At 34.9% G+C, this 21,259-nt stretch overlaps 2 long non-coding RNA genes across 2 annotated transcripts; both read left to right on the top strand.

Moving 5' to 3' along the window:
* Positions 1-4,821: 4,821 nt before the first annotated feature.
* On the top strand, positions 4,822-5,499 carry LOC109180678. Its single transcript, XR_002054094.1, has 2 exons — positions 4,822-4,860; positions 5,272-5,499. It is a non-coding gene; the product is annotated as an uncharacterized LOC109180678 (long non-coding RNA).
* Positions 5,500-7,148: 1,649 nt separating this feature from the next.
* LOC109180679 lies at positions 7,149-20,358 on the top strand. Its single transcript, XR_002054095.1, has 3 exons — positions 7,149-7,158; positions 12,641-12,645; positions 20,249-20,358. It is a non-coding gene; the product is annotated as an uncharacterized LOC109180679 (long non-coding RNA).
* The last annotated feature ends 901 nt before the right edge of the window (positions 20,359-21,259 follow it).

Below are 21,259 nucleotides of genomic sequence, written 5' to 3'. Positions count from 1 at the left end.
ACTTCTTTCCCACGAGCACAAGTAGGCGATCGTGGTTTAAACCGAGCCTCGCCACAAAACTTACAATGTCTCTCATTGATATCAGACTTATAGTACAACATACAACTATTAACACAACAATCAATCTTTTCATGATCAAGCCCAAGCTTTGAAATCAATTTCTCTTAATCATAATAACTAAATGGCACTCGATTATTTGGACCCATTATATGCTTATTGTACTCAAATATTTGATCCATTGCTAGCTGTGGAATGTTAAAAGTTGCCTTTATATTCATCATCTTTAATGCATATGACAACTCCGTTTCATCAACACAACTAGGTGACAAAGGTTGTCTAGCCGTGTTTAACAAATCATAAAAGTTTTGTGCACTTGTATGTGGCTCTTCTTCTTGGTTATTTTCCACATGAAATGGAACAAATGATGAACCACCTACATCAAACACCATTGTTTCATATTGATTATTTTCGTTACGTGTCTCCAAAACTTGCTCGTTTACTGTAGGAATAGGTTCACCATGACAAGTCCATACCCAATAATACAGCTCAAATCCTTTCTTATACAAGTGAACACGAACATCATCAGCAGATAAGTGTACTCTATTCTTGCATTTACTACATGGACACCTAATTGTATTTGTCAACTGGTATACAGCAAGTGTACATGCATACTTAACAAATTGCTCAACACCAGCTAAAAACTCATCAGTGATTCCCCTCTTTCCAGGTAACAATCGATTATACATCCATTTTCGATGTTCTGGTATACTTTCCATATATACCTAGTATTAAAGTACAAATATCTCAAAATCACAAATATATCTAATAAAAATGTTTAATCTATATACTAATAACACTACACCACCATATTAATTTTGTAGCTATAATATATATATATATATATATATATATATATATATATATATATATATATATATATATATATTTTGAAGCTTCTAAATTAACATGTTTGTGGATAATTATTACAATATAGCTTCAATTTGATATATAATAGATTAATATAATCTAATAATTATCACAATTTGATTATATACTGGTGAATAATGGTGATAATAGTTAAATGTTAATCTATTTACTGTTAGTTTGTTAAATAATAGTTAAATATTACTCCGTATTTAATCTAATAATTATCACCATTTGTCAATTTAATTAATAATGTATCTAATAAAAATGATTAGGAAATTAGAGAACTAATAATTAATTAATATTAGTCCATATATATATATATATATATATATATATATATATATATATATATATATATATATATATATATATATATAACTCAATTAAAATATATACAACCATGATAAAAAATAATAATAATAGCATTGCAAGAGTATATATATCTATTTAAAAAAAAAACAAACACAAATTAAAAGCTATTATACTCAAATCATACCTGAATATGGAATACACTTCGTTGGAAATCACTTTTTATGTTGTCAAGTGCCCATGAAGAAGCAAGAGAAGAGAGTAATGAAGAAGAAAGTTGAAAAAAGTGAGCTGAAATACGCAGGGTAGAAATAAATACCGTTATTACCGTCCAACGTTGTTGGATGGAAAAAATACCTACCACATTTACTTCTCACCTACCCGTTAATTCAAATTTATTGACCAATAGTTTCTGTTGGACGGAATTTCCGTCCAACATCCAGGTTGGACGGTTCCGGCCAACTTTCCGTCCACAAAATTTTACTGGCGCAAAGTTGAGATTTTTATTAGATTACCGACCAACATTAATGTTGGACGGAAAACGCGAGATTTCCAGCAGTGACTATATTATCTTGTATTTGTAAATTTAGAATTGCCTATTTAAATACGCAAATTTAACATTCAATTATCTATGCATGAACAATTCCAATATAATCTTGCCTTGATATACTTTAAAATACTTATTTTTTTTTTTAAAAAAAAACATTGGGTATCATCCCAATCGCGCAATGCGCATGAAAAACTAGTTATAAAATAAAAGAGAATATTTCTTTTTTACTAAGTGATATAATATGATAATACACAACATTTAAAACAAACAAAAAACCAAAAAAAAAAACAAGTGTGTTTTTAGACTAACTTGAACCAAATTTAATTGTTGGTTTCTGTCCAAAACTAAACAAAAAAAAAAAAAAAAAAAAAAAAAAAAGAGTAATACCCCCTACATATTTTTAAAGCATTAAGCATTCCTTCAGTTTAGCATTCGCTTTTAGATATTGAAAAAATGTGTGTAAAGTTCTGAAAATATTGGTAGAGTTTAGATAGAAAGAAAAAGTCAAGTTTGTTTAGGTATAGATCAGAGAACAAGTCTATAGAATTGGCCGAAAGAGTTTGAAGTTTGTGGTCAAATAATGGTTTCGACTATTTTGTATTAGAGTTAAAAAAAATACAAAAGTCTTAATTTGCTATTATATAAAAGTTAACAGCACTTTTGAATATCAATATAGACTTTTTAAAAGTTTGAATCAAATACGAATGTATTTTTAAAGACTCTTTAAAAGTCTTAATTGAATATCAATGGAGTTGTAAAGTCAATAATTAAAAGTTTATAAAAGTCATAATTGAATATACCACATGCGTATTTGTCTTATTTGAATATTAGTAATTTACCTGTGCGATGCACTGCCTAAAGATTACATATCAATGTATAATGTTATATTCATAAAACATGACGTTGAATATATAAAAATCAATTATACACATGAAATCTTAGAGCATCCATAATAGCGAATTTTTTTTTTTTTTTTTTTTTGATTTTTGAGAAATTTTTGTAAGTGTGATTAGGAAAGAGAAAAAGAAAAAAAAAAGAAAAAAAAAAACTAATCTGACACTTAAAATAAAAAATCATGTGATTAACGCGCCAGGTGGGTGCGCTTATGTAGATAGGCGTGTGCAAAGTCTAAGGGAGCTTTGATAGATTGTATGGTGTCCTCTGTGGGGCGTGAATTGGTATGTGTTTTTGAGTTTTGGTGTGCGCGTTACTACATTTGGGCGTGTGCATAACACCGGGAATTAGGTAAGCATTGCAACATTGAGCATGCATTTTTTGCTTTTTGGCTTGTGTCAGTTTATTGGAATTACGTAATCAACAAAACCCAACTATATGAATCCGATTTTTGTATAGGCTTTTGCATTTTCGAGTGGTTAGAAAGTGCATAGTAGCTACCGTATTTTGCTTTTTGTTAGCCTGATTAGTGTGTGCGTTAGCCTGATCAATGTGTGCTATATAAATGTTTCAAAATGGTTATTGATGAGTTAGAGAAGTTTATGTGTTTATGTCTCAAATATGCAGGACCCAGTAAAGAAAATGATGATGGACATAATTGTGTTATGAAGGGTAGTACAAAGTATTGGTTAACAGAATGTGACCCATGCCTCAAACCAGTTGTTGGATAGGTATTTGATACATTAGAAGATGGAGTTGAGTTCTATAAAAAGTGCGCTTCAATAGATGCATTTGCTGTGCGGCGCACTACAGATAAAAAGAACAGGCACGCTGCAATCTTGAAAAAGTATTTGGTTTGCTCCCTGGTAGTACACAACGCACAGCCTCACAGTTGATACGCACGTACCGCATATTTGATGCACACACCGATATTACATAGCAATATTCTATGCACACACCAAACTACTAAAGCACAAATATCTCACCACCAAACATTATATTAAGCACATAAAAGGGAGCAATAAAATTACAGCCATGCAAACACAACAAGCCAGTGCATAGCAGTACAAAAACTGCACAGGCCACAGAACTGATACGCACGTACTGCATATTTGATGCACACACTGAAAGAACATAGCAATAGTGTATGCACACACACCACTATAAAACATGGAAATTATTTTTTGGAGAAATAAGTAGAAAATATAGCATTGTTTTAAGATAAAATTGAAAATGTGAATAACTCGGAAAGATAGACCTTGATTTTACCTTCTTTTTTTTTTTTTTTTTTTTTTTTTTTACATATAATAAATGCCGATTTTTGTGCGTTCCAAACTAGAGAAATATGATGCACACAATCACCAATTGAATGTTTGGTTCACTATAAGCACACACCCAACTACTGAAGCGTACACATCTCACAAACAAGCCACTACTAGGAATATCACTTCCTAGCAAAGTAGCGACAAGTAGGGGAAATGAAAATACAAGTAAAACTTCTGAATGATAGCACACCCGATCATTTGCAAAATGTAATACAATCCTCAAGTAAGGTCAAATGGTTCTATGAGACTGTAGAATTAATTACTCCGTGTAACTATAAGCCATATGTCATAGAAAGTGCTAAAATAGAAACACATGTATCATGCCACTCCCAGGAAATAGCATACAGAAAATTTATTAGATGTGTGCGTTATGCTGAACGACTCCAAAGCACAATGATGGGGAGTCGTTGTAGGTGCGTGAACACAAATTTGTGTGTGTATGACGAACCTAATATAATAAACGAAGATAATAAATAAAGTAAATAAAGTCTGCAGTAAAATGTATGTATTACGTGTTAGAAAAAAATCAGCATTCAAAATATAAAACGAAAAAGACTATGACCAAATCAAATTTGAGATAAAATGAGAGCACTTGTTAGGCCTTAGAGTGAATGCACATATATTTTAATACAGATGCACACACCAAAGTGTGCACATTATGTCAAACTTATTTGCAAATGCACAGATTAATCAATTGTTTTGCATCAACTACCACACCAATGTACATGTATGGTAGACACAAAGTAAATGCACAAAGTCCATATATAAAATGCAAAAAACACACACATTTCACAAAGTTGATTTGGTGAATGTTTTTTTTTGCAGCAAGCGTCGTAGTAGACACATTGATTGGTGGTACTGTATGATTTTCCCTAATAATATATATTAGATATTATATATTAGGGCCTTAATTAAGTGGTGCAAGTTGACTAGACTTATTAAGTGTTCTGGTTGGACTGAATAACTAGAAGTTATTATTCAACCAGACTCTATGCTTAATATAAACCTGGATTGATGGGATACAGGATATTTATTGTCTATCACATTCAGTTACGGTATTCATACTGCTGAGTAGACACCAATACACCATCTAAGATTCTGAGTCAAGTATGATGCAAATATGACTAACGGTCTACCGTTCAAGAGGCAACACAAGAAGAACATCAACTATGACTGGATATCAACACGACTACCGCTTCCACTTATACGAGGTCAGATTTCTCGTATACTATTATTCAGTACAATTAAATTATTTATATCTAACAGGTACGCGATAGTGGAAGCAGGTTGCCAAAATAACAGGTCTTGTATGTCTCTTATATGGCGCTAACGACGGCTCCAGATCAATCTAGAAAGCATTTGTGGAAGAAGTGAACCAGTAGGCTAAGGGACTGATTTCCAGCTTGATTCATCTTCTGCCACAGAAGTAATACATTCACATTATCATTGTGATTATTTGGTTTTGTGATCTTTTCACTTATAGTTCATAGTTTGTGTGACAACTCAAAATTTAATTTTATAAATCCGGTTTTAAGAATTTTCAAAATAGCCATTTTCACTTCATAAATTTTTTGTGATAAAATCAGTGTTGAATAAATTATTTTGAACCACTTTTCAGTAAATTCAACACCAAGACTTGATTTAAATCCAACATCCTAAATTTTCGGGTACATTGCGTACCAAATTTTGAACTATGAAACCTATCTGAGTGAAATCCAGAGAAATCTGAGAAGCCTAAATCAAGTGTTTATCTAGAAAACATTTTGGGAAAATTCATTTTCAACCCCAAACTATTTTAAATGTCAATTCTAGCTCTTGGTTCATGGAGCATGGTAAACCACTAGCCTCCACCTTTGTCTGATAACACTTTCTAGCCAAACTTTACCCTTTTACCCTCTACCAATCATGAGGGATCATTGTGACAACCCAAAATTTAATTTTATAAATCCAATTTTAAGAACTTCCAAAATAGCCATTTTCACTCCAATAAAAATTTTTGAGATAAATTTGGTGTTTGAATAAATTATTTTGAGTTACATTTTAAATTAATTCAACACCGGAACTTATTTTAATTCCAAAATCCTAAATTTTCGGGTACTTCGCGTACCAAGTTTTAAACGGAGAAACCTATATGAGTAAGACCGGGAGAAATCAGAGAAACCTGAATCAAGTGTTTATATAGAAATCATTTTTGGAAAAATCTATTTTGACCCCCAAACTATTTAAAACTATCCTTCTAGACTTGGGTCCATGTTACATGGTGAACCACAAGCTTCCAATGCTTTTGCCTGAGACAATTTCTAGCCAACTCTTGCCATTTTTGTCCCCCACCAATCATTGTGGTTTCTCCTAGGGTTTAGTGCCCCTATAAATTAGAAAGATATCAGACATTGCCTCTTGATTCCATTCTTGGCTTCCCATTCATTTGCATCAGGAGAACAACACAGTAAACCATTTTCCTCTCATCCAATCTTAGCTTTCCATTGCTTCTCTGCTTTCCTTCTATCCTATATCTCTGAGTTCTAGTTCTTAAGGGTGTGGTGTGCTTTGTTTTAGTTGCTTAGGAGGTGAAGAAGGAGGTGTCTAGCTTGGGAAGAAGGTGGAATCCAAGCTAAAGAGTGAAAGCAACAAAGGTATAACCACATGGACTCCCATCTTAAGTTTTGGCTCTGTGAAGCCATTGTTTCATAGGTAGAAATGAGTATAAATGCTAGATTTTGAAGTGTTTGAGCTATTAAGTGATCTATTACTTATCTATGATGTGTTGTTGATGTTTTGGATGTGCTAGAATCGCCAAAGATTGTATTGCAGATGAGAAGAAACCATTTGGTGCATAGGTAGTGTGCACCAGTAGATGCATTGGCCCCAGCCAACGGCCCAACAAGGGGACCGTTGGCTAGAGCCGTGGCCAGCCGGGCCTAGGGAACAGCCCTAGGAGAGGGCCGTTACCTAGAGCCAGCGAATCGGCGGTTTGAGGGGCGGGCCTAGTTGAGCCCCGCCCCAAGGCCCGTGAAGGTGTTCCCTGTGCAGTGGCCGGGCCCTTGCGGCTCAGCTACGTGTCGTTTGGGACCAGGTGTCACGGGCCCTTGTGGCTCGGTACCTCCGGGCCGTCTTGACGCACGTTTTGGCTTTGATTTCGTTGGTTTTGGTTAAGTTTTGAGCTATTTATGATTGTTTTTGTAAAAGAAATTGTTGCAAAAGTATTTGGTTTCATTCACTATTTTTGGACTTATGAATTACCAGACTTGTTTCAATTCATGAGTTGAGCATGATATTTTATGTTTTTAAATATAAAAGCATGAGCCTAAATGGTTGGTTTTCACTAGCAAAGCATGCCTAAAGTATTTACAATAAATTGTTGAAGTTCAATTCACTGCTAAGTTCATAATGTTGAGTATGTTTACTGTGAGTATATTTTTTGAGTTCAAATAGCATGCTAACTACTTGCTAAGTGTATTTGAGAAGATTTGTTAAGTTATGAGTTTCAAGCATGATTTATTGAATTGTTGAGTTTCACAGCGAATAGAAAGTAGAAACATATGGTTACAGTAAATGCCATTTTGAGCATATCATGTTTTAAAAGTGCATAAGTGGCCAACGTGAGCTTAAGTATTATTTTCCAAAAATCTCATTTCCATGTAGAGTATCTTTATCTTGCCTTTTGAGAATGAGTTGAGAAGTATGTGCATTTCTTTTTGCATAAGTTAAATGTTGCATATATGAGATGCATGAGTGATATATCTATATATATCTATGGTGAGGAAAACCTTGTTTTGGAGGACCTGTTTGGACTATGTCCTCTCGGGAAGAAAGAAATGGACATTGCGGTCCAAGTGTATGTAACACGGCGTATTCCCACGTTACAAGGTTGGAAACTGCTCGCCAGGCTTAGAATCCTGGTTAGGGGGTGTGCACACTAAAAGTTCGATACCTGATTCCACAGAGATGAATTTAGAACCAAGAGAGTGATTCGGTGGATGAGATTGAGCATAGGTCGGCTAGAGGCCGTACCTGGATAGGTTCGTTCACGCTACGGTGAAGTTCCTACCTCATCCATTTGTAAAGAAAGCAAGTCATTGCGACTCTAAGAAAGCGAGTCATTGCGACTCTAAGAAATGAAAGCAAGCGAGTCCTTGTGGCTCTAAGAAACCTCTACAGAAAAGTATTCTATTTACAAACGAGTGTGTATGTATGATAAGTGCTTATTTGTCTATATTTTCCTCCCTTTCACTAAGCCATTTTGCTTATAGATCATTCCAAATTTCATGAGATTATGATTAAATTGTGTTATTTTGCTAGGAGTTTTGTTTAGAAACAAAGATGAGTATTTTTAGGCATTTTGGTGGACATTGGAGTCAAATGGAGCATTTTGGATGCATTAGGAGTCCATGGGAGCCAATGAGAAGTTAAGAGGATGGACAAAATACTTCCAAGGGAGCCTAAGAGTGGTGTATTCAATGGTCTTAGTCATTTGGGCAAATCAAAACAAAAGAGGAGCAAAAGATCAAGACATTGTAATTTTTGCTCATTTCGGACACTGTTCAGTTTTTCGACCATATCTTGGCCTAGGAATGTCCAAATGAAGTGATTCTTGCATCATTGGAAACCTAACTTAAAGGGATACAACTTTATTGAAGACCATAAGTGCCAATAAAATGGTTTTAGATGAGCAAAATAGCCTAGAAGCCAAGACAAGTGCACAGAATTCTGTTTTCAGCAGCCCCGTACGCCCTGCCGTACACCCGTATGCATGCCAGTATGCATCTCTTCTCCCTGATCCAGTTTTCACTAGAAATGCACCAAAAATCGTACCCCCTAGCGTACGCTCATCCCTGAGGGCGTCCCAATCTGCTTTGCTCTATTTAGGCGCGTTTTTGTGTCATTTCAACTTGGTTTTGACTCTTGTTAGAACCTTAGACACTCTCATTTACTTCCCTTCATATTTTTAGGTTAGATTAGGCTTAGATTTATGTTTCTTAACACTTTTGAAGCTTGTAATCTTGGATTTGAAGCTTGGATTCTAACATTTCAAGATTCCACCATCCATTTTCAATAGAGAAGTTTTCTTTCTTTTTATCTCTTTCTTTTGCAAGATTTATGTTTATTACTTATGCTTTTATGTTCTTTATGCTATTTAATCATGAGTAGTTAGTTTATGGACTTGAGTTAGGGTTGTATTATCTATCTTGATACTTGATTTGTGATTATTGCAAAAAGGGGAAGAACTCCAACCTAGAGTTCATGTGTTTGTGAAGGTTTTGTATTTATATCTTGTTAATGTTTGATGTACACTTTCATTAGCTTGTTTTTGGAGGATTCCTTGCCTCAACGAGAGTTGGGTGATGAATCCAAGCCACCCCTTGCATAGACCCGATTTCTTCCTACGAAAATAGGGGAAATTGGGGGCTTTAGATGCTTTGTGTGCTTGATGGACTTGGAATTGATTCACCATGAAAGTGGGGCAATTCCTTGTTCTAATCCTTGTTTATTAATCACGAGAATGGTTTGTAGACTAGGATACCTATGTGCATTCCCGCTTGTTTCCTTGGTTACTTGTTCTCCCTAATCCCTTAGGTTGTTAAAGCATCTAGATGATAATGCTCCCTAGCTTGAGTCCCATTTCTTTATTTCGTATTTATCTCTTGTTCATATGTGTTTTTTTTTTTTTTTTTTTTTTTTTTTGTTTAGTTACCATTGTCTCATCCTCGTTATGGTTTGCTTAGCTTCTTGTTGATTGCCTAGTGCTAGTGCCTAGTTTCTTGTGATTGCGTATTGCGTGCCATATCCCCCAATCCCCTGAGGATGACATAACACACCCGTACACTCACCATCACTCATTTTTGCTACATCAATGTATACTTATAGTATTGCACGAGATTGCATAATGAGAATGTTGCACGAGATTGCATAATGAGAATGTTGCACGAGATTGCATAGCGAGAATGTTTTCACTAGATTGCATAATGAGAATGATTAACCGAGATTGTATATTGAGTATGATTGCCTTAGTTGCATCTTGATGTCTTATATATCTAGTTTGCATGATGAGAACTCAAAAGCATGAGAATAATTTCTTATTGATTGATAGTACGCAATTGCTTGATAGCATGAGTTCGTTATGATGAGTTTGCTATGTTGAATATGTGTTAGAGTGATTATGTTGATAAGTTATTTGTCGTTGAAGCATGCCTGTTGATATTATAAGTTGTGAGCGTATAGAAAGCTTGTAGTTTATCTTAAGGTTTTGCCTAAGTGATTGAGATTGCTTAATTTGGGAAAGTGAATCAAATATTTTTTTCAAAGTATATACTGTAGTAATTTACAGGGTTGAGTGTGGTTATACTTAGCTTCGTGCTAACGGGTGTTTTCTACTTGTCTACTTGTTGTTTTGCAAAACCCCTTCCAGGTAGGCCCAACCTTTGAGAGTTATTCGAGTTAGACTGGTTTAGTAGATCTAATAGTCTAAACTCTGTTTATTGTTATGATGATGGATTGTAGACTTATGTTATTTATGTTTGGTGTTAGACACCGTGGTGTTTTTCCCCAAAGTGACTTTAATTAAGTAATTTCAATGTTAGTTTAACTTAATGACTTAGTTCTATCCTTAGCCTGTGCCATCACCGTGGAGAGGTGGTTGTGGTGGTGACATTCCCACTAGTTTGTTATTTAAGTCTGTTTATCCGCTGCTTAGTTTATCTTGATTTTGGTTTTAGAACTGTAAATAAGTTTAAGAAAAGTGGGGTGTTACAATCATCCTAGGGTTTTGTGCCTCTATAAATAAGAACCTTATCAGAATTTTGCCTCTTTGATTCCACTCTTTGCTTCCCACATCCCAGCTTTGCAAATCAAGAGGCAACACTGTAAGTTTTCTTCATCCTACTCCATTCAATCTTAGCCTTCCATTTCTCCTAAGCTTTCATCCTTTCTCTGAGAACTTGGTAATAAGTTGTTGTGTGGTTTGTTTGAGATGTTTAGGAGGTGAAGAAGGGTGTAACTAGCTTGGGAAGAAGGTGGAATCCCATCTCAAGAGAAGAAGTCTACAAAGGTATAACCCCATGGACTCCCAAAGCTAAACTCTAGACTCTGTGAAGTCTATTTTGTGATATAAATGAGTAGAAATGCTAGTTTATTGAAATGTTTGAGCTATTGAATGATCTATTATTGATCTATGATGTGTTGTTGAGGTTTTGGAGGTGTTAGATTATCTGGAATAAATCTTGCAGGTGAAAGAAACCATCTGGTGCACCAGACAGTGTGCACCAGTAGGATTCACGGGCCCAGCCAACGGCTCACGGAGGAGGCCGTTGGCTAGCCCTGTGAATGGCCGGCTCTAGGGAATGACCCTAAGAGAAGGCCGTTGCCCTGAGCCGTGAGAATACCGGGCCAAGGGGGCGGGACTTGTGGAGTTCCGCCGAGGGCTCCGTTAAGCAGCATCTGTGCAGTGGCCGATCCCTTGTGGCTCAGTTACGTGTCATTTCGGACCGGGAATCGCGGGCCCTTGTGGAATAGAACCTTGGGGCCATCATGACGCACATTTAGACTTTGATTTCGTTGAATTTGGCGAAGAAATGAGCTCATTGTGTTAGGTTTTGTGAAAGAAATTGTTGCAGAAATTGTTAAAAGTATGTTACAGTGAGTAGGAATGAGAAGTATTAGTGTTAGATTATCTATTTGAAAAGCATGATATTGTTTGATTGTGAAATAGAGAAACATGAACACTATTTGTTAGGTTTTGCTAGAAAAGCATGCCCAAAGTGTATTTTATGATTCATTGAGAATATTGCCAAGTTCCTAAATGTTGAAGTGTACAGAGCATGTCTATCTTGAATGCTAAATTGCAGTGAATGAGTATAAGTTGAGTATTTTAAGTCCCAAGTGCATGCTAAATACTTGCTAAGTGTTTGTTGAGAAGATTTGTCTAGTTATGATTTACAAGCATGATTTAAGTATTCTTTGAGAATTCACAGTAGCTTGGTTTTGAAGCGTGTCTCACAGTAATTAGCATTTTGAGCATTTCATGTTTTAAAAGTGCATAAGTGGCCAACGTGAGCCTAAGTATTATTTTCCAAAAACTCATAGCTACCTTAGGAAGTCATCATCTTGTTGTATTGTGGAACTGTTGAGAAGCTATGTGCATTTTTGCATAAGTAAAGTGTTGCATGATTTAAATTGCATGAGCTATATCTATACGTATCTAGTGTAAGTAAACCGTGGTTTTGGAGGACCCGTTGGGACTATGTCCTTTCAGAAGAAAAGATAAAGAAACGGACATTGCGATCCGATATCATGTAACGCAGCGTATTCCCACGTTACGAGGTTGGAAACTGCCCGCCAGGCTTGGAATCCTGGTCAGGGGGTGTGCACACTGATAGTTCGATACCTGATTCCACAGAGTTTGAGATATGGAACCAAGAGAGTGGTTTTGTGGACGAGATGAGTATTAGGCCGGCTAGACGCCGAGCCCGGATAGGTCCATTCACGCTACGGTGAAGTTCCTACCTCGCCCACGAGTAAAGAAAGCGAGTCATTGTGACTCTAAGAAAGCGAGTCATTGTGACTCTAAGAAAACGAGTCATAGAGACTCTAAGAAATGAAGAGCAAAGTGAGTCATTGTGACTCTAAGAAACCTCCACAGAAAAAGTATTCTTTTTACGAAAGAGTGTATACGTATATCTATCCATACTTATATTAAAGCTTCATGTTCATTTTAATGCATGATAAAGTTAATTGCACGAGATTGCATAATGAGTATATGATTGCACGAGATTGCATAATGAGTATATGATTGCACTAGATTGCATGTTGAGTTGTATAATAGTATGAGATTGCTTAGAAATCATATGATAGCATCTGATTGCCTATTGAGTGAATGTTGGTATGAGATTGCTTATTGAGTTATGTGTTAGCATGAGATTGCTACTGAGATGTTAGATAGACTTGAGATTATTGATAAGTTAAGTATGTGAAAGTATGAGCTTGATGACAAGCTAGATAATTGTGAAAGCATGCCTATTTGATAATTAGGCTGCAAGCATCTAGAAACCCTGTTGAGCATGATTAATTGTTGTTGAGTGATTGAGAATGATTGATCTAAGTATGTGAACCAAATGTTTTCCAAAAGTATATATATTGTAGTACTTTACAGGGTTGAGTGAGGTATACTTAGCTTCGTGCTAACGGGTTTGTTTTCTACTTGTTGTTTGTTAACCCCTTTCAGGTGGGCCTAGTGTTTGAACGCGCACGAGTTAGTTTAGTGCGTAGATTTTGGAGAAGTTAGATTCTAGTGTAGAATCTTGTGAACTTTGATGTTTAGATATTACTTAACCTTTTGATGGTGCTGGACAGCGGGGTCTTATCCCCTAGTTGTTTGAATGTTAGCGAGACCTTAATGTTTAATTTGTTTTATCCTTAGCCTATGCAGTCACTGTGAATGGTGATTGTGGCGGTGACACCTTTACTTAGTTGTTTAGTAAGCGTTAATCCACTGCTTTAGTTTATCTTTCAAGTAATAGTTTGTTAAATAAGTTTAAGAAAAGTGGGGTGTTACAGTTTTAACCTCAACTAGAGTCTTTTCTAATTTCTAGGAGTAAAACTGTTGCTGCATTGTAGAATCAATGCTTACATCTGCATAAGAGGGTCAAAGTACCTATGAAGTCCCTGTACTATAATGTTTTGTTCAATTTAGTCCTTGTACCTTTATTCTATTCAATTTAGTCCATCTACTTTAAAAAGTGGTAAAACTAAGGACAATTGTCTAAATCTCATTACGAACATGGTCTTAATTATTTATTTTGGACATACTAATTTAATATATTGGTGGTAAAAATGATAGATTTTAAATATTTATAAAGTAATATATGAGTAGGAGTATAAATATCATCAGTGCCACGTAACCAAAGTTAACGATAATATTAACATCGTTAACTATTGTCCTTAATTCCACTACTTTTGAAAGTACAGGGACTAAATTGAACAAAATAAAAATATAAGGACTAAATTGAACAAAACACTATAGTACAGGGACCTCGTAGGTACTTTAACCGCATAAGAGAGATAGAAAAATTGTCCTAAAAAACAAGCGCACACACCTGACCAAAAAAAAAACACACATTGCCTAAAACCAATTGATAAGTCTGTTCAAAAAACAAGGAAACCAAAAAGGCAAAAACGACACCCACCAAACCCCCTAAGCCGTCATCCCCCAGAAAACAACACCCAACAAAAAAAAAAAAAAAAAACAACCAAATCATACAAAACACACGGCCATAACCAAAAAAAAAAAAAAAAAAAAAAAAAAACCTTAACAAACCCCAAACCGGAAAACCACCCATCCATCTCCCACCCACGCCGGAAACCCAAAAAACCCCACCACCCAGAAACACGAAAACACACTTACCCCCTGGAAATCAAATGGTCGTGCAAACCCCACGCCGCCCACCTGACCGGAAAAAAAAACTAATGAAAAACACGAACAAAAACGGGTAAGGAAGAAAATAGAGAAGAAGAATACCTTGCACACCGGTGGCGGATTTGTTCAGTCGTTTCGATCGTCGCAGCGTAGAAGCATCCATGGTCCCTCCTAGATTTGGACTATAGAAACCAACTTGTGAGTGTGTGCGCTTGACGTGAGAGACGGAAGATTAGAAGCCGGAAAAAAAATAATGGAGGCTGTGTATATTAATTAGAAGAGAGAATCACGGTTAAATAAAAAAGACAAAGATGCATAAATCCATTAAATTACTTTTTTTTTTTTTTGAATGCTACTAGCTCTATTACATTGTAGTATCTGTTCATATACTTTCTCAACCTACTGAAACACAAAGAGCTAATAACGCCTCCACTGAGGCTCGAACTTACAACCTTCCAAATGGAAGTCCAACCCGGGTACCATTGGACCACATAGTCCTGGTATCCATTAAATTACTTAAATCTTCCCCTAATTAAAATTCTAGTTATATGCATAAAAATAAAAGAAATCTAAACCATTGATTAATAAAATAAATAGTTAGGATATGATCTCACAATCTCACCTAAATGGGGTGTTTTCACCACATCAAGATTTTATATATATATATATATATATATATATATATATATATATATATATATATATATAGATAGAAAGAGAGAGAGAGAGATTATTAATTGACACATAAATATAAAATTTGTCTCATCAATTCATTGTAGTATACTATTAACTAGTAATCGACCCATAAATATAAAATTGAGTTAATATCATCTGAAGTCCTCCGAGTATAGTGGTTTTGCCACGTTTAGTCCTAAACTTTCAAATTGACCATCTGTGGTCCTTCGACTTTCAAATTTAACCATTCGTGGTCCAAGTTAACCACTCATGGTCCTTCAACTATTAAATTTTAACCAACTATGGTCCTTTCAAGAGGACAACGACTGGTTAAATTTTGAAACTCGAAGGACCATGGGTGGTTAACTTGGACCACAAATGGTTAAATTTAAAAATCGAAGGACCATAGATGGTCAATTTGATAATTTAGGACTACACGTGACAAAATTACTATACTCGGAGGACCTCAGATGGTATTAACTCATATAAAATTTGTCTTATCAATTCATTGTAATATATTATTAACTAGTAAATTACCCGTGCGATGCACGGATAACATTTTTTTATTATATATTTAGATAATAAAATTAAAGATAAAATTATAAATAATTTTAATATTTGAAAGTGTACCTTTATTTGATTATAAGATTAGTGTAAAAAGATCACTCAATTTATTAGCTAATATGACTCGATCGTTTGTTTGCAATTATCTTTAAAAATATCACGAATTATAAAATTAGTGCAAAAATATCACTCAAACCGATCAATGCTGTATAAATTAGTATCAAAAGTCACAGCAGAAAGAAAAGCAAGCTGAATTGTATTTCATTGAGTAGGTAATTACTACTGTTGCCGTTTTCTTGGTAAATGTTTTAGTGTTCAAGACCATAAGCTTACATTTCGTGCATAATTGGCTAGTATGATTTTATTATCATTAATTCATTATTACTATATTGGTATAACATTATGCATGCGTTTCATTATTATATAATGGTAATTGAGATTAACATTTCCTTTTGATATTGGAGCTAATTATTAGTAATTATCATTAATCGTTAATTAGGAAAGTATAATTATTAATTTAAGATTTTTAAATATTAATATAAAATTACAATTTTGTCCAATAATGTTGATATGACAAAAGTGTCTCTGAGTTTGAGCGAGATACAAAATGCATTATGAAAATAACAACAACAACAACAACAACAACAACAACAACAACAACAACAACAACAACAATAATAATAATAATAATAATAATAAAGATTGCATTACAAAGATGTATCTTCTTCCCCATCATGACTGATATTTGAAGGCAATTGATGGATTTTCACCATCCTTAAATTCAGAAACCTCCTAGACAACCTTGTCATATACTCATATCTCTTCATCCGCCTTAAACAAAAAAACAATCAAAATAATTCAATATTCCCTCTGTGGTTTTGGAACTCAATGGAGAAGATCATCCTACATAATAAACCAATAAAGGACCATTGGCTTGATAAACATAAGATTTCTAATTCAACTCCCTAGGTTGTATGTTGGTAACACGATGTTCCAAGTTCAATTATCTATTGGCTTCTCGACTTGAGTCGATCAGTTCTGATACAAAGCAGGCTTCACCCGAGGCGCAAAAGTACACTTCGGGAGTGATTACGGGGAACAGTAAATAAATAGCGTTCACTACATAAATGATCTTGCTTGACTCAAACCAAGCTACTATCCGACATCTCATCGAATCAAATAGCAATGAAATAGAATATATACTACATTCTGATTCTGAAGAATTTGTAGATCGAGAATTACCATAGAGACTGTTGGGAGGCTGTTTAATGGCAGAGAATATCCAACACCATTGAGTGTGAATTTCCCATCTTTGATCCAATTGACCACCTGCCCCACAATGAATCCAAAGTATGGAGTCATCCCTTTCTGAACTCATCTCATCATCATCATCACCAATTTCTCATAAGAAAACACAAAATATCAAATGGGTTCACAAAGCTCACCTGGTAGGGTTCAAGCGTGTCAAATTCAATAACCACATCATCCAATTTCCCTTCAAAAATCACACACGCAACAGAAATATCAAATAAAGATTGAATCTTTATATCAGTGAATTGCTTAACGATTTGAATGACAGAAATGAAGGCGGCATACCATCTTTATCTGGTACAGACAAGGAGGTGATGGTGCAGCCATAGTTTGAAACCTTAACTTAGATTGTGTCATGGTTGAGTTCAAAGATCTTTGTTTCCGCCATTGTTCTTGATGGTTTTATTGGGACCGTATCCACCATAAACCGGATACAAAAATATAGAGTGGGGGTAGGCAAAGAATAGCTTTATTATCCGGGGCGTTAGGCCCTAAATAGTACGTACAAAGCCCGAGGTACATGCCCAGAATGACGGCCCAAAATAATAACTAATCAAGCTAAGGGAACTAATAAATGAAATAAAACTAAATATGTTACCGATAGGACTCGAATCCTGGTGTGCCAACAAGGGGTTGAAGACTCATATCAATGGATCAGGAGGGGTTTGGTGAGCCAAGGGGTGCCTTTAGAAGAGAGGGAAGGGTGTCTATTTATACTGTTGAGGGATTCACGGATGGTTGACTGTTGGTCCCGATAGGGTGATAAAAAGTCTAGGGGGGGGGGGGGGGGGGGTGAATAGACTTTTTAAACTTTTTATTTAAATGATAACACTTTGGTAATTTCAACTCCAAGTAACAAGTAAATAACCAAGTAGTTAAAAGTGGAGTGCACATCGGAATAAAATGTGTAAAGTGTTATATATGAAAACGTAGCAAGTTATATCACATACACTACGTTAAATAAGCTAGGGTTAATTCAAGATGATGTGTAAGAGTGACATGAAAGTCTTAAGGAATTAAAGGAGATGGTTCACTCAATATTTAACAAGATTAATCAAGATTGTATATAAGACTTCGTTCGAGACCAATCGTGTGATAGATGTCACATGCAACACGTCAAGATTACTTAGAGTAATTTAGATGTTATGCATGAAGAGTTTGAGTTACATGCACACGTGAAACACACTAAACTCGAATAGATAAGATCAAGCAATGAATAGTAACCGGGTTAGTCAAATACTAAGCATACAACGCTGATCAAGTAAGTGCAGTAAGTAAATGAGAGAGAGAATTTATAGTTGTTCGGAAGTGGCGTAATCTTCCTAGTCCACTTTACTCCTTTCATGTCTAGGAGTAATTCACTATCTTCCACACACAGTTACAATAGTGAATAAGTTCTACACGAGCACTTCTTCGAGTGTTTTGCACACAGCTACACCCAACTCCGAGTGTCTCGCACACAGCTACTATCAACTTCGAGTACTTCGCACACAGCTATACTCCTACGCTAACTAAGTGTCTTGCACATAGCTACACTCCCTTAGAGTATTTTGCACACAGCTATACTCTTTACAATTACAAATGATGGTAATTGTTTTTCTCTCCAACTCTTTTTGAGAATATTCAGACTAAGTTTCTTTTCTAGATATTTCAAAGAATACTTTGACTCAAAGATAATTTGCACTTGTATAATTCTCTTTGCAAGTTGTTCGTCCGTCCTGCTCATCTTCAAGTCTTCATGGCTTTATATAGATGATCAAATGTATCCGTTGGAGCGGGATAATTTGATTTTTGAATTTTGAATCTTGTAGCCTAATATTGTTCGACAATTTGATATCTTCATATTGATTGTTTGCCAACTTGTGTCTGAAAAGATAATATTTTTTATCAACTTGATTTTCAAGTTGTTTATAAAAAAATAATATCTTCTTCCACCAACGTCTCTCTGAAAAGAATTAAATCCTCTGAGTTGATTTTCAGTCTCTCTGAAAAGAATTAAATCCTCTGAGTTGATTTTCAAGCTATTTCTATGGATATGATTTCACTATGCCTTCATGCTCATTGTGATTAATTTTTCACCGTTCTGATCATGTCTTCACACACTTCCTTTTTCTTGTAGATTCTTTGCTTATTTATTTGACTTGATTTTGACCATACACTTCAGACGTTTTTCTTGTGCATTTTGAGTGTCTTGACCTTGGCCACATCTTGCTTGTTTAAGCTAGATGCGTTCCTTCAGATTTAGCTTCTAGAAAAAGATAAGTTTTTAGGGGGATTCAATCTTGGGTGTGATCGATGTGTGCAAAGATTTCTACCATTTCGCCAGTAGGCTCATCCGGTTGTTCATTGTAACAACAATTCTTAATACTTGTCTTCCAAATAAATACTTGTAGGACCAAAATTAATTTGAAAAAATAAATTTTTCAAATTAATTTTGTTCTTAGACTTTTACTATTTTTGCCTCTTTTTGACTTGACTCTCAGAATTATGATGCTTATATTAAAATCCTAAAAAATAAGGGGATCTAAAATACTTGAGGTTGTGGGTTTGATACTCTCTAGTAATAATTTTAATAATATTTTGCTCCAAGCTTTCTTCTTTCCTTGCCCGATAGAATTCCATTATTCTTGTTGGGCCAACACATCACCCTTAAAGATGGACACCCCATTTAGACAGCTGGGCCGACTTTCCCAATAAAATGCCCCCCCCCCCCCCCCCCCCCCCGAAATCCCATATCGCCATTAGTTCTAGAATCTGGAAAATTCTCAACTAAATCAACGATTTCATCTAAATTAATTATGAATGACATAATTTGTCTGTAATTTTGAAAATAAATATTGCAGGCAATATTATTAATGATTTCATCTAAATTAATTGTGAATGACATAATTTGTCCGTAATTTTGGAAATAAAGATTGCAGGTAATATTATCAATGATTTTATTTAAATTAATTATAAGTTTGATTTGACAAATATGCCCCTAAGTTTTTGGGAAAAATCTTTCCCGGCACTTCTATTATTATGTAGATATAGATATAGATATAAATTCCACGTCAAATGAGAGAGGTCGATGACAAGCATTTTTATAAAAGTGAATGTTGGACCCCTTTTTCATCTTTTTTATTTTATTTTTTATATTATATTTAGGTGAGTCGTTCCTTGAGTCACCGCAGAAGTAAATCGCGAGTCGCGCAATCAATCTACCAGTCAGATTCTAGTCTTTATGTGCAGACAAGATATTCAATCCACACTTTTTATGGGTCTTTTTCTCATTCATATTTTCAGTAGAGTTAATGCCACATGAGATCCTCCGAGTATATTGGTCTTGTCACGTTTAGTCCTAAACTTTCAAATTGACCATTTGTGGTCCTTCGACTTTCCAATTTAACCATTCATGGTCCAAGTTAACCACCCATGGTCCTTCAACTTTCAAAATTTAACCACTTGTGGTCCTCTTGAAAGGACTATAGTTGGTTAAATTTCGAAAGTTGGAGGACCATGAGTGGTTAAATTGGACCATGAATGGTTAAATTTGAAAGTCGAAGGACCACAAATGGTCAATTTGAAAGTTTAGGACTAAACGTGACAAAATCACTATACTCAGAGGACCTCAGATGGTAATAACTCTTTCAGTAAAATTAGGATTCCACATTATCGCCTTTAATCATAATATCAAGTTAGGAGACGAACCACTATGCTAAGTTCGGTGCCTTTTTCATCATTTTTTAATTAATCACTGTGAGTTGATAGCATAATAATGACTTTACCGTTATGACTCTTCACTTACAAGTATGAAGTATGCGGAGTAATAAATAGGATTTGAACTTTGGCAACAAATCTTAATTAATTAATGTTATGCTATTATGCCACTTTACTTTTTGGTCGGGCCAGTAAAGTTCCGTTACCTTACGGGGAACGTTATGCTGTGAGCACGTGTCCACCTTACAAGGTGAGCACAGTTTCATATCCATAATTTTTATATTGTAAATTTATAATTTTTATACTGTAGATCCATAATTTTTATATTGTAGATTCATAAAATTTATACTTTAGATTCATAATTTTTAAACCGTAGATTCATAATTTAAATACAGTAGATTCATAATTTCTATACAGTAGATTCATAATTCCTATACTGCAGATTCATAATATCTGTATTGTAGATTCATAATTTTTGTACTGTAAATTCATAATTTCTGTATCTGTACGTCGTTTGGGGCATGTTTCCCTTTCGTTGGTAAAGAATGTTCGGAGTTTTTCTTCTTTACCTTGTGTGTCCAAGCTTGTTCGGTCCAC

The sequence above is a fragment of the Ipomoea nil genome, unplaced genomic scaffold (genome assembly GCF_001879475.1).
Source record: "Ipomoea nil cultivar Tokyo-kokei standard unplaced genomic scaffold, Asagao_1.1 scaffold1031, whole genome shotgun sequence".
Lineage (NCBI taxonomy): Eukaryota > Viridiplantae > Streptophyta > Magnoliopsida > Solanales > Convolvulaceae > Ipomoea > Ipomoea nil.
The sequence above is the reverse complement of the archived record's forward strand: the minus strand, read 5'-3'. Positions and strand labels throughout refer to the sequence as shown.